At 43.8% G+C, this 11,177-nt stretch overlaps 1 protein-coding gene across 1 annotated transcript in view; it reads left to right on the top strand.

The window, feature by feature from the left end:
- Positions 1 to 11,177, top strand: part of chrnb1l (cholinergic receptor, nicotinic, beta 1 (muscle) like) — a gene marked incomplete at both ends in the record, with an annotated part of 66,060 nt that overhangs the window by 8,899 nt on the left and 45,984 nt on the right. The gene's annotated exons all lie outside the window — the stretch shown is intronic.

The raw sequence follows: 11,177 nt of genomic DNA, 5'->3' as shown, positions 1-11,177 counted from the left end.
CATTTAGTCATTTAGCAGACGTTTTTATCCAAATCGACTTACAGACGAGGAAACATTGGAAGCAATTATAACAATATAGGCAACAAAATGCATAAGTTAATTAAATCCAGTCCATTAAAGCCTAGCACAGTATACAAAGCTAAGAATAGTGAGGTAAGTAAAAAAAATTTTTTTAAGAAGACAGAAAATAGTAAGAGGTTCAAATCAGTCATCTACATTTTGACGGAAGATATGCATTTTCACACACTACACCGGCCTGTAGTGTTCTAGCAGTGTAAGGTTGAGAGTGAGTTTCTTCAGTAGCGGTGTGATGCAGGCCTCTTTGAAAGCAGTGGGAAATGTCCCAGTAGTGAGCAAAGAGTTGATGATGCGGGTCAGACCAGGCACAACTGCTGGAGAGATGGCATGGAGGAGATGGGTGGGGATGGGATCCAGTGGGCAGGTGGTAGGGTGGTTGGAACCAATGACCTTGGAAACATCATCTTCAGACATAGGAGAAAAGGCGGGTGATGGTGGCGTAGAAAATTGGCTGTTGATGGCGGTAGTTTTCTTTACGAAGAACGATGCAAAATCATCAGCCGTTAACTCCGATGAAGGTGTGGGAGCAGGCGGACAGAGGAGAGCAGAGACGGTTTTTAAGAGTGTGCGAGAGTCAGGAGAGTTGCTGATCTTCGAGTGGTTATAATCAGTTTTTGCAGAGGTGACGTCAACGGAGAAAGTAGAGAGAGAGAGGTCAGTATGGTCTTTTGACTTGTGCCATTTTCTCTCAGCTGACCGGAGGCTGGTGCGATGCTCACGTGGTACATCCGATAACCAGGGGGCAGACAGGGATGCACGGGCTGGTCCAGATGTAAGAGGGCATATGTTGTCCAAGCAGGATGTAAGCGTGGAACACAGAGTGTCTGTGGCACTGTTGGTATTCAAAAGAGAGAGCTCCTCAGAGGGGGGGAGTGCAGACAAGACAGCAGAGGAAAAGCAGGAGGGAGGGACCGTAGGTAGCGCCGGAAAGTGACCAGCGGTAAGACATCTGCGTTGTCTGGAGCGGTGAGGTCGGGGGTGACAAAGAAGTGATCAGACGTGTGCAGCGGAGTGACCTGAGAGTGATGAGTGGAGCATTTCTCGAATCATCCTTGTCATTTGCAAAACAGTAAGTGCATTTCTGGTTTTGATTGTTTGATTGCAAGAGACGGCACATGATTCACGTTAACGCTTTTACTGTTTGTACAATAATTTATTGACAGACAGTGTCATTGTGATGCAGACAGGAAAAGACAGCACTGCATAGCACAAACAAATGTAGAAATCTGAACATAAGACAATCTCCTTAGGGAAAACTGTACATGCAGTGCAGTGGAATCACAGTGCAGTCTTCCTACACCTCCTGACGTTCCTGTCTTTTGGGCAACGGATTCTCATCCACATCACAACAAATATCTTCTCTTGCGATACAGCGTGAAAATCATCTTTCAGAGTGTCTAATCCAGCCTCTGCAGGCGTCAGCTGTGATGTCATCACACGTTACATCCATGGCAGCCAGAAGGGTCATCTGTGTATGCGGCTGGCCATCATATACTTTTAATCTTCATGCTGAGAAAAATTCCTCAACGGGGTTGAGTAGGGTGAGAGGAACTCCACCAGCATCCTGTTGTGGGCCGCAAACCATTGCCTGATGATGTTGGAGCGATGGAAACTGACATTGTCCCAAACTAACACGTACTTTGGCAGGTCATCTCCAATCTGCCCCCTCTCTTGTTCAGGGATGAGATCCCTGTAGAGAGTGTCAAAAGACTGTTTAGGTGTGAAAAGGGGCCGTCTGCAACACAGTGAAGTTGTCTTGCAGTCCTATGTGGAAAGAATATAGCAATGCAAAACACTAAATTGAGTAAAATAAAATGCAACTGTTTACTTAAAGTATACTTACTGTATATTGTAAAACTAGTGCTTAAATGTCGTGGGGATTATACTATTCTACAGAGACCAATTATAATGCATTTTGATCAACATGACATAAGCAATTGATAATGTAGGAATCTGCACAGAATTTTGTCATAATCATTTGCATGGATGTACCAAAGCATTTGCAACTTGTTCAAAGAAATGAGAAAATGCTTGTTTGATGTGCACACGTGACACAAGGATGTAAGGATTGAACAAGAAGTTTTGAGAATTTCAAATCGGATCTGAGAAATGTACCAAATTGACTTACAAAAAACTGTATTTAAAGTGGGGGGGGGGGGGTACTTTTGGGGCAGTTTTGTTTCACCCAAGTGTCCCATTTCCACCCCTCTCAAACTAATGCATGGATGCATATAGCCAGAAACAATTCATTTGATGCATGCAAAGAAGCAACACTGTGTGTCTCAAGAAGCATTTATTCATGATTACGTAGACATGCTAAAATTTCAAGGCCACACACTACACATTACACATTACACATGACATTACAAATTTCATAAAATTTACATTTAGTCATTTAGCAGACGTTTTTATCCAAAGCGACTTACAGACGAGGAAACATTGGAAGCAATTATAACAATATAGGCAACAAAATGCATAAGTTAATTAAATCCAGTCCATTAAAGCCTAGCACAGTATACAAAGCTAAGAATAGTGAGGTAAGTAAAAAAAATTTTTTTAAGAAGACAGAAAATAGTAAGAGGTTCAAATCAGTCATCTACATTTTGACGGAAGATATGCATTTTCACACACTACACCGGCCTGTAGTGTTCTAGCAGTGTAAGGTTGAGAGTGAGTTTCTTCAGTAGCGGTGTGATGCAGGCCTCTTTGAAAGCAGTGGGAAATGTCCCAGTAGTGAGCAAAGAGTTGATGATGCGGGTCAGACCAGGCACAACTGCCGGAGAGATGGCATGGAGGAGATGGGTGGGGATGGGATCCAGTGGGCAGGTGGTAGGGTGGTTGGAACCAATGACCTTGGAAACATCATCTTCAGACATAGGAGAAAAGGCGGGTGATGGTGGCGTAGAAAATTGGCTGTTGATGGCGGTAGTTTTCTTTACGAAGAACGATGCAAAATCATCAGCCGTTAACTCCGATGAAGGTGTGGGAGCAGGCGGACAGAGGAGAGCAGAGACGGTTTTTAAGAGTGTGCGAGAGTCAGGAGAGTTGCTGATCTTCGAGTGGTTATAATCAGTTTTTGCAGAGGTGACGTCAACGGAGAAAGTAGAGAGAGAGAGGTCAGTATGGTCTTTTGACTTGTGCCATTTTCTCTCAGCTGACCGGAGGCTGGTGCGATGCTCACGTGGTACATCCGATAACCAGGGGGCAGACAGGGATGCACGGGCTGGTCCAGATGTAAGAGGGCATATGTTGTCCAAGCAGGATGTAAGTGTGGAACACAGAGTGTCTGTGGCACTGTTGTTATTCAAAAGAGAGAGCTCCTCAGAGGGGGGGAGTGCAGACAAGACAGCAGAGGAAAAGCAGGAGGGAGGGACCGTAGGTAGCGCCGGAAAGTGACCAGCGGTAAGACATCTGCGTTGTCTGGAGCGGTGAGGTCGAGGGGGGACAAAGAAGTGATCAGACGTGTGCAGCGGAGTGACCTGAGAGTGATGAGTGGAGCATTTCTCGAATCATCCTTGTCATTTGCAAAACAGTAAGTGCATTTCTGGTTTTGATTGTTTGATTGCAAGAGACGGCACATGATTCACGTTAACGCTTTTACTGTTTGTACAATAATTTATTGACAGACAGTGTCATTGTGATGCAGACAGGAAAAGACAGCACTGCATAACACAAACAAATGTAGAAATCTGAACATAAGACAATCTCCTTAGGGAAAACTGTACATGCAGTGCAGTGGAATTACAGTGCAGTCTTCCTACACCTCCTGACGTTCCTGTCTTTTGGGCAACGGATTCTCATCCACATCACAACAAATATCTTCTCTTGCGATACAGCGTGAAAATCATCTTTCAGAGTGTCTAATCCAGCCTCTGCAGGCATCAGCTGTGATGTCATCACACGTTACATCCATGGCAGCCAGAAGGGTCATCTGTGTATGCGGCTGGCCATCATATACTTTTAATCTTCATGCTGAGAAAAATTCCTCAACGGGGTTGAGTAGGGTGAGAGGAACTCCACCAGCATCCTGTTGTGGGCCGCAAACCATTGCCTGATGATGTTGGAGCGATGGAAACTGACATTGTCCCAAACTAACACGTACTTTGGCAGGTCATCTCCAATCTGCCCCCTCTCTTGTTCAGGGATGAGATCCCTGTAGAGAGTGTCAAAAGACTGTTTAGGTGTGAAAAGGGGCCGTCTGCAACACAGTGAAGTTGTCTTGCAGTCCTATGTGGAAAGAATATAGCAATGCAAAACACTAAATTGAGTAAAATAAAATGCCACTGTTTACTTAAAGTATACTTACTGTATATTGTAAAACTAGTGCTTAAATGTCGTGGGGATTATACTATTCTACAGAGACCCATTATAATGCATTTTGATCAACATGACATAAGCAATTGATAATGTAGGAATCTGCACAGAATTTTGTCATAATCATTTGCATGGATGTACCAAAGCATTTGCAACTTGTTCAAAGAAATGAGAAAATGCTTGTTTGATGTGCACACGTGACACAAGGATGTAAGGATTGAACAAGAAGTTTTGAGAATTTCAAATCGGATCAGAGAAATGTACCAAATTGACTTAGAAAAAACTGTATTTAAAGTGGGGGGGGGGTACTTTTGGGGCAGTTTTGTTTCACCCAAGTGTCCCATTTCCACCCCTCTCAAACTAATGCATGGATGCATATAGCCAGAAACAATTCATTTGATGCATGCAAAGAAGCAACACTGTGTGTCTCAAGAAGCATTTATTCATGATTACGTAGACATGCTAAAATTTCAAGTCCACACACTGCACATTACACATGACATTACACATTTCATAAAATTTACATTTAGTCATTTAGCAGACGTTTTTATCCAAAGCGACTTACAGACGAGGAAACATTGGAAGCAATTATAACAATATAGGCAACAAAATGCATAAGTTAATTAAATCCAGTCCATTAAAGCCTAGCACAGTATACAAAGCTAAGAATAGTGAGGTAAGTAAAAAAATAATTTTTTAAGAAGACAGAAAATAATAAGAGGTTAAAATCAGTCATCTACATTTTGACGGAAGATATGCATTTTCACACACTACACCGGCCTGTAGTGTTCTAGCAGTGTAAGGTTGAGAGTGAGTTTCTTCAGTAGCGGTGTGATGCAGGCCTCTTTGAAAGCAGTGGGAAATGTCCCAGTGGTGAGCAAAGAGTTGATGATGCGGGTCAGACCAGGCACAACTGCTGGAGAGATGGCATGGAGGAGATGGGTGGGGATGGGATCCAGTGGGCAGGTGGTAGGGTGGTTGGAACCAATGACCTTGGAAACATCATCTTCAGACATAGGAGAAAAGGCGGGTGATGGTGGCGTAGAAAATTGGCTGTTGATGGCGGTAGTTTTCTTTACGAAGAACGATGCAAAATCATCAGCCGTTAACTCCGATGAAGGTGTGGGAGCAGGCGGTCAGAGGAGAGCAGAGAAGGTTTTTAAGAGTGTGCGAGAGTCAGGAGAGTTGCTGATCTTCGAGTGGTTATAATCAGTTTTTGCAGAGGTGACGTCAACCGAGAAAGTAGAGAGAGAGAGGTCAGTATGGTCTTTTGACTTGTGCCATTTTCTCTCAGCTGACCGGAGGCTGGTGCGATGCTCACGTGGTACATCCGATAACCAGGGGGCAGACAGGGATGCACGGGCTGGTCCAGATGTAAGAGGGCATATGTTGTCCAAGCAGGATGTAAGCGTGGAACACAGAGTGTCTGTGGCACTGTTGGTATTCAAAAGAGAGAGCTCCTCAGAGGGGGGGAGTGCAGACAAGACAGCAGAGAAAAAGCAGGAGGGAGGGACCGTAGGTAGCGCCGGAAAGTGACCAGCGGTAAGACATCTGCGTTGTCTGGAGCGGTGAGGTCGGGGGTGACAAAGAAGTGATCAGACGTGTGCAGCGGAGTGACCTGAGAGTGATGAGTGGAGCATTTCTCGAATCATCCTTGTCATTTGCAAAACAGTAAGTGCATTTCTGGTTTTGATTGTTTAATTGCAAGAGACGGCACATGATTCACGTTAACGCTTTTACTGTTTGTACAATAATTTATTGACAGACAGTGTCATTGTGATGCAGACAGGAAAAGACAGCACTGCATAGCACAAACAAATGTAGAAATCTGAACATAAGACAATCTCCTTAGGGAAAACTGTACATGCAGTGCAGTGGAATTACAGTGCAGTCTTCCTACACCTCCTGACGTTCCTGTCTTTTGGGCAACGGATTCTCATCCACATCACAACAAATATCTTCTCTTGCGATACAGCGTGAAAATCATCTTTCAGAGTGTCTAATCCAGCCTCTGCAGGCATCAGCTGTGATGTCATCACACGTTACATCCATGGCAGCCAGAAGGGTCATCTGTGTATGCGGCTGGCGATCATATACTTTTAATCTTCATGCTGAGAAAAATTCCTCAACGTGGTTGAGTAGAGTGAGAGGAACTCCACCAGCATCCTGTTGTGGGCCGCAAACCATTGCCTGATGATGTTGGAGCGATGGAAACTGACATTGTCCCAAACTAACACGTACTTTGGCAGGTCATCTCCAATCTGCCCCCTCTCTTGTTCAGGGATGAGATCCCTGTAGAGAGTGTCAAAAGACTGTTTAGGTGTGAAAAGGGGCCGTCTGCAACACAGTGAAGTTGTCTTGCAGTCCTATGTGGAAAGAATATAGGAATGCAAAACACTAAATTGAGTAAAATAAAATGCAACTGTTTACTTAAAGTATACTTACTGTATATTGTAAAACTAGTGCTTAAATGTCGTGGGGATTATACTATTCTACAGAGACCCATTATAATGCATTTTGATCAACATGACCTAAGCAATTGATAATGTAGGAATCTGCACAGAATTTTGTCATAATCATTTGCATGGATGTACCAAAGCATTTGCAACTTGTTCAAAGAAATGAGAAAATGCTTGTTTGATGTGCACACGTGACACAAGGATGTAAGGATTGAACAAGAAGTTTTGAGAATTTCAAATCGGATCAGAGAAATGTACCAAATTGACTTAGAAAAAACTGTATTTAAAGTGGGGGGGGGGTACTTTTGGGGCAGTTTTGTTTCACCCAAGTGTCCCATTTCCACCCCTCTCAAACTAATGCATGGATGCATATAGCCAGAAACAATTCATTTGATGCATGCAAAGAAGCAACACTGTGTGTCTCAAGAAGCATTTATTCATGATTACGTAGACATGCTAAAATTTCAAGTCCACACACTGCACATTACACATGACATTACACATTTCATAAAATTTACATTTAGTCATTTAGCAGACGTTTTTATCCAAAGCGACTTACAGACGAGGAAACATTGGAAGCAATTATAACAATATAGGCAACAAAATGCATAAGTTAATTAAATCCAGTCCATTAAAGCCTAGCACAGTATACAAAGCTAAGAATAGTGAGGTAAGTAAAAAAATAGTTTTTTAAGAAGACAGAAAATAATAAGAGGTTAAAATCAGTCATCTACATTTTGACGGAAGATATGCATTTTCACACACTACACCGGCCTGTAGTGTTCTAGCAGTGTAAGGTTGAGAGTGAGTTTCTTCAGTAGCGGTGTGATGCAGGCCTCTTTGAAAGCAGTGGGAAATGTCCCAGTGGTGAGCAAAGAGTTGATGATGCGGGTCAGACCAGGCACAACTGCTGGAGAGATGGCATGGAGGAGATGGGTGGGGATGGGATCCAGTGGGCAGGTGGTAGGGTGGTTGGAACCAATGACCTTGGAAACATCATCTTCAGACATAGGAGAAAAGGCGGGTGATGGTGGCGTAGAAAATTGGCTGTTGATGGCGGTAGTTTTCTTTACGAAGAACGATGCAAAATCATCAGCCGTTAACTCCGATGAAGGTGTGGGAGCAGGCGGACAGAGGAGAGCAGAGAAGGTTTTTAAGAGTGTGCGAGAGTCAGGAGAGTTGCTGATCTTCGAGTGGTTATAATCAGTTTTTGCAGAGGTGACGTCAACGGAGAAAGTAGAGAGAGAGAGGTCAGTATGGTCTTTTGACTTGTGCCATTTTCTCTCAGCTGACCGGAGGCTGGTGCGATGCTCACGTGGTACATCCGATAACCAGGGGGCAGACAGGGATGCACGGGTTGGTCCAGATGTAAGAGGGCATATGTTGTCCAAGCAGGATGTAAGCGTGGAACACAGAGTGTCTGTGGCACTGTTGGTATTCAAAAGAGAGAGCTCCTCAGAGGGGGGGAGTGCAGACAAGACAGCAGAGGAAAAGCAGGAGGGAGGGACCGTAGGTAGCGCCGGAAAGTGACCAGCGGTAAGCCATCTGCGTTGTCTGGAGCGGTGAGGTCGGGGGTGACAAAGAAGTGATCAGACGTGTGCAGCGGAGTGACCTGAGAGTGATGAGTGGAGCATTTCTCGAATCATCCTTGTCATTTGCAAAACAGTAAGTGCATTTCTGGTTTTGATTGTTTAATTGCAAGAGACGGCACATGATTCACGTTAACGCTTTTACTGTTTGTACAATAATTTATTGACAGACAGTGTCATTGTGATGCAGACAGGAAAAGACAGCACTGCATAGCACAAACAAATGTAGAAATCTGAACATAAGACAATCTCCTTAGGGAAAACTGTACATGCAGTGCAGTGGAATCACAGTGCAGTCTTCCTACACCTCCTGACGTTCCTGTCTTTTGGGCAACGGATTCTCATCCACATCACAACAAATATCTTCTCTTGCGATACAGCGTGAAAATCATCTTTCAGAGTGTCTAATCCAGCCTCTGCAGGCATCAGCTGTGATGTCATCACACGTTACATCCATGGCAGCCAGAAGGGTCATCTGTGTATGCGGCTGGCCATCATATACTTTTAATCTTCATGCTGAGAAAAATTCCTCAACGGGGTTGAGTAGGGTGAGAGGAACTCCACCAGCATCCTGTTGTGGGCCGCAAACCATTGCCTGATGATGTTGGAGCGATGGAAACTGACATTGTCCCAAACTAACACGTACTTTGGCAGGTCATCTCCAATCTGCCCCCTCTCTTGTTCAGGGATGAGATCCCTGTAGAGAGTGTCAAAAGACTGTTTAGGTGTGAAAAGGGGCCGTCTGCAACACAGTGAAGTTGTCTTGCAGTCCTATGTGGAAAGAATATAGCAATGCAAAACACTAAATTGAGTAAAATAAAATGCAACTGTTTACTTAAAGTATACTTACTGTATATTGTAAAACTAGTGCTTAAATGTCGTGGGGATTATACTATTCTACAGAGACCCATTATAATGCATTTTGATCAACATGACATAAGCAATTGATAATGTAGGAATCTGCACAGAATTTTGTCATAATCATTTGCATGGATGTACCAAAGCATTTGCAACTTGTTCAAAGAAATGAGAAAATGCTTGTTTGATGTGCACACGTGACACAAGGATGTAAGGATTGAACAAGAAGTTTTGAGAATTTCAAATCAGATCTGAGAAATGTACCAAATTGACTTAGAAAAAACTGTATTTAAAGTGGGGGGGGGGGGGTACTTTTGGGGCAGTTTTGTTTCACCCAAGTGTCCCATTTCCACCCCTCTCAAACTAATGCATGGATGCATATAGCCAGAAACAATTCATTTGATGCATGCAAAGAAGCAACACTGTGTGTCTCAAGAAGCATTTATTCATGATTACGTAGACATGCTAAAATTTCAAGGCCACACACTACACATTACACATTACACATGACATTACAAATTTCATAAAATTTACATTTAGTCATTTAGCAGACGTTTTTATCCAAAGCGACTTACAGACGAGGAAACATTGGAAGCAATTATAACAATATAGGCAACAAAATGCATAAGTTAATTAAATCCAGTCCATTAAAGCCTAGCACAGTATACAAAGCTAAGAATAGTGAGGTAAGTAAAAAAAAAATTTTTAAGAAGACAGAAAATAGTAAGAGGTTCAAATCGGTCATCTACATTTTGACGGAAGATATGCATTTTCACACACTACACCGGCCTGTAGTGTTCTAGCAGTGTAAGGTTGAGAGTGAGTTTCTTCAGTAGCGGTGTGATGCAGGCCTCTTTGAAAGCAGTGGGAAATGTCCCAGTAGTGAGCAAAGAGTTGATGATGCGGGTCAGACCAGGCACAACTGCTGGAGAGATGGCATGGAGGAGATGGGTGGGGATGGGATCCAGTGGGCAGGTGGTAGGGTGGTTGGAACCAATGACCTTGGAAACATCATCTTCAGACATAGGAGAAAAGGCGGGTGATGGTGGCGTAGAAAATTGGCTGTTGATGGCGGTAGTTTTCTTTACGAAGAACGATGCAAAATCATCAGCCGTTAACTCCGATGAAGGTGTGGGAGCAGGCGGTCAGAGGAGAGCAGAGAAGGTTTTTAAGAGTGTGCGAGAGTCAGGAGAGTTGCTGATCTTCGAGTGGTTATAATCAGTTTTTGCAGAGGTGACGTCAACCGAGAAAGTAGAGAGAGAGAGGTCAGTATGGTCTTTTGACTTGTGCCATTTTCTCTCAGCTGACCGGAGGCTGGTGCGATGCTCACGTGGTACATCCGATAACCAGGGGGCAGACAGGGATGCACGGGCTGGTCCAGATGTAAGAGGGCATATGTTGTCCAAGTAGGATGTAAGCGTGGAACACAGAGTGTCTGTGGCACTGTTGGTATTCAAAAGAGAGAGCTCCTCAGAGGGGGGGAGTGCAGACAAGACAGCAGAGGAAAAGCAGGAGGGAGGGACCGTAGGTAGCGCCGGAAAGTGACCAGCGGTAAGACATCTGCGTTGTCTGGAGCGGTGAGGTCGGGGGTGACAAAGAAGTGATCAGACGTGTGCAGTGGAGTGACCTGAGAGTGATGAGTGGAGCATTTCTCGAATCATCCTTGTCATTTGCAAAACAGTAAGTGCATTTCTGGTTTTGATTGTTTGATTGCAAGAGACGGCACATGATTCACGTTAACGCTTTTACTGTTTGTACAATAATTTATTGACAGACAGTGTCATTGTGATGCAGACAGGAAAAGACAGCACTGCATAGCACAAACAAATGTAGAAATCTGAACATAAGACAATCTCCTTAGGGAAAACTGTACATGCAG

Source organism: Barbatula barbatula (genome assembly GCF_947034865.1).
Source record: "Barbatula barbatula genome assembly, chromosome: 1".
In the NCBI taxonomy this organism is placed as follows: Eukaryota; Metazoa; Chordata; class Actinopteri; order Cypriniformes; family Nemacheilidae; genus Barbatula; species Barbatula barbatula.
The sequence above is the reverse complement of the archived record's forward strand: the minus strand, read 5'-3'. Positions and strand labels throughout refer to the sequence as shown.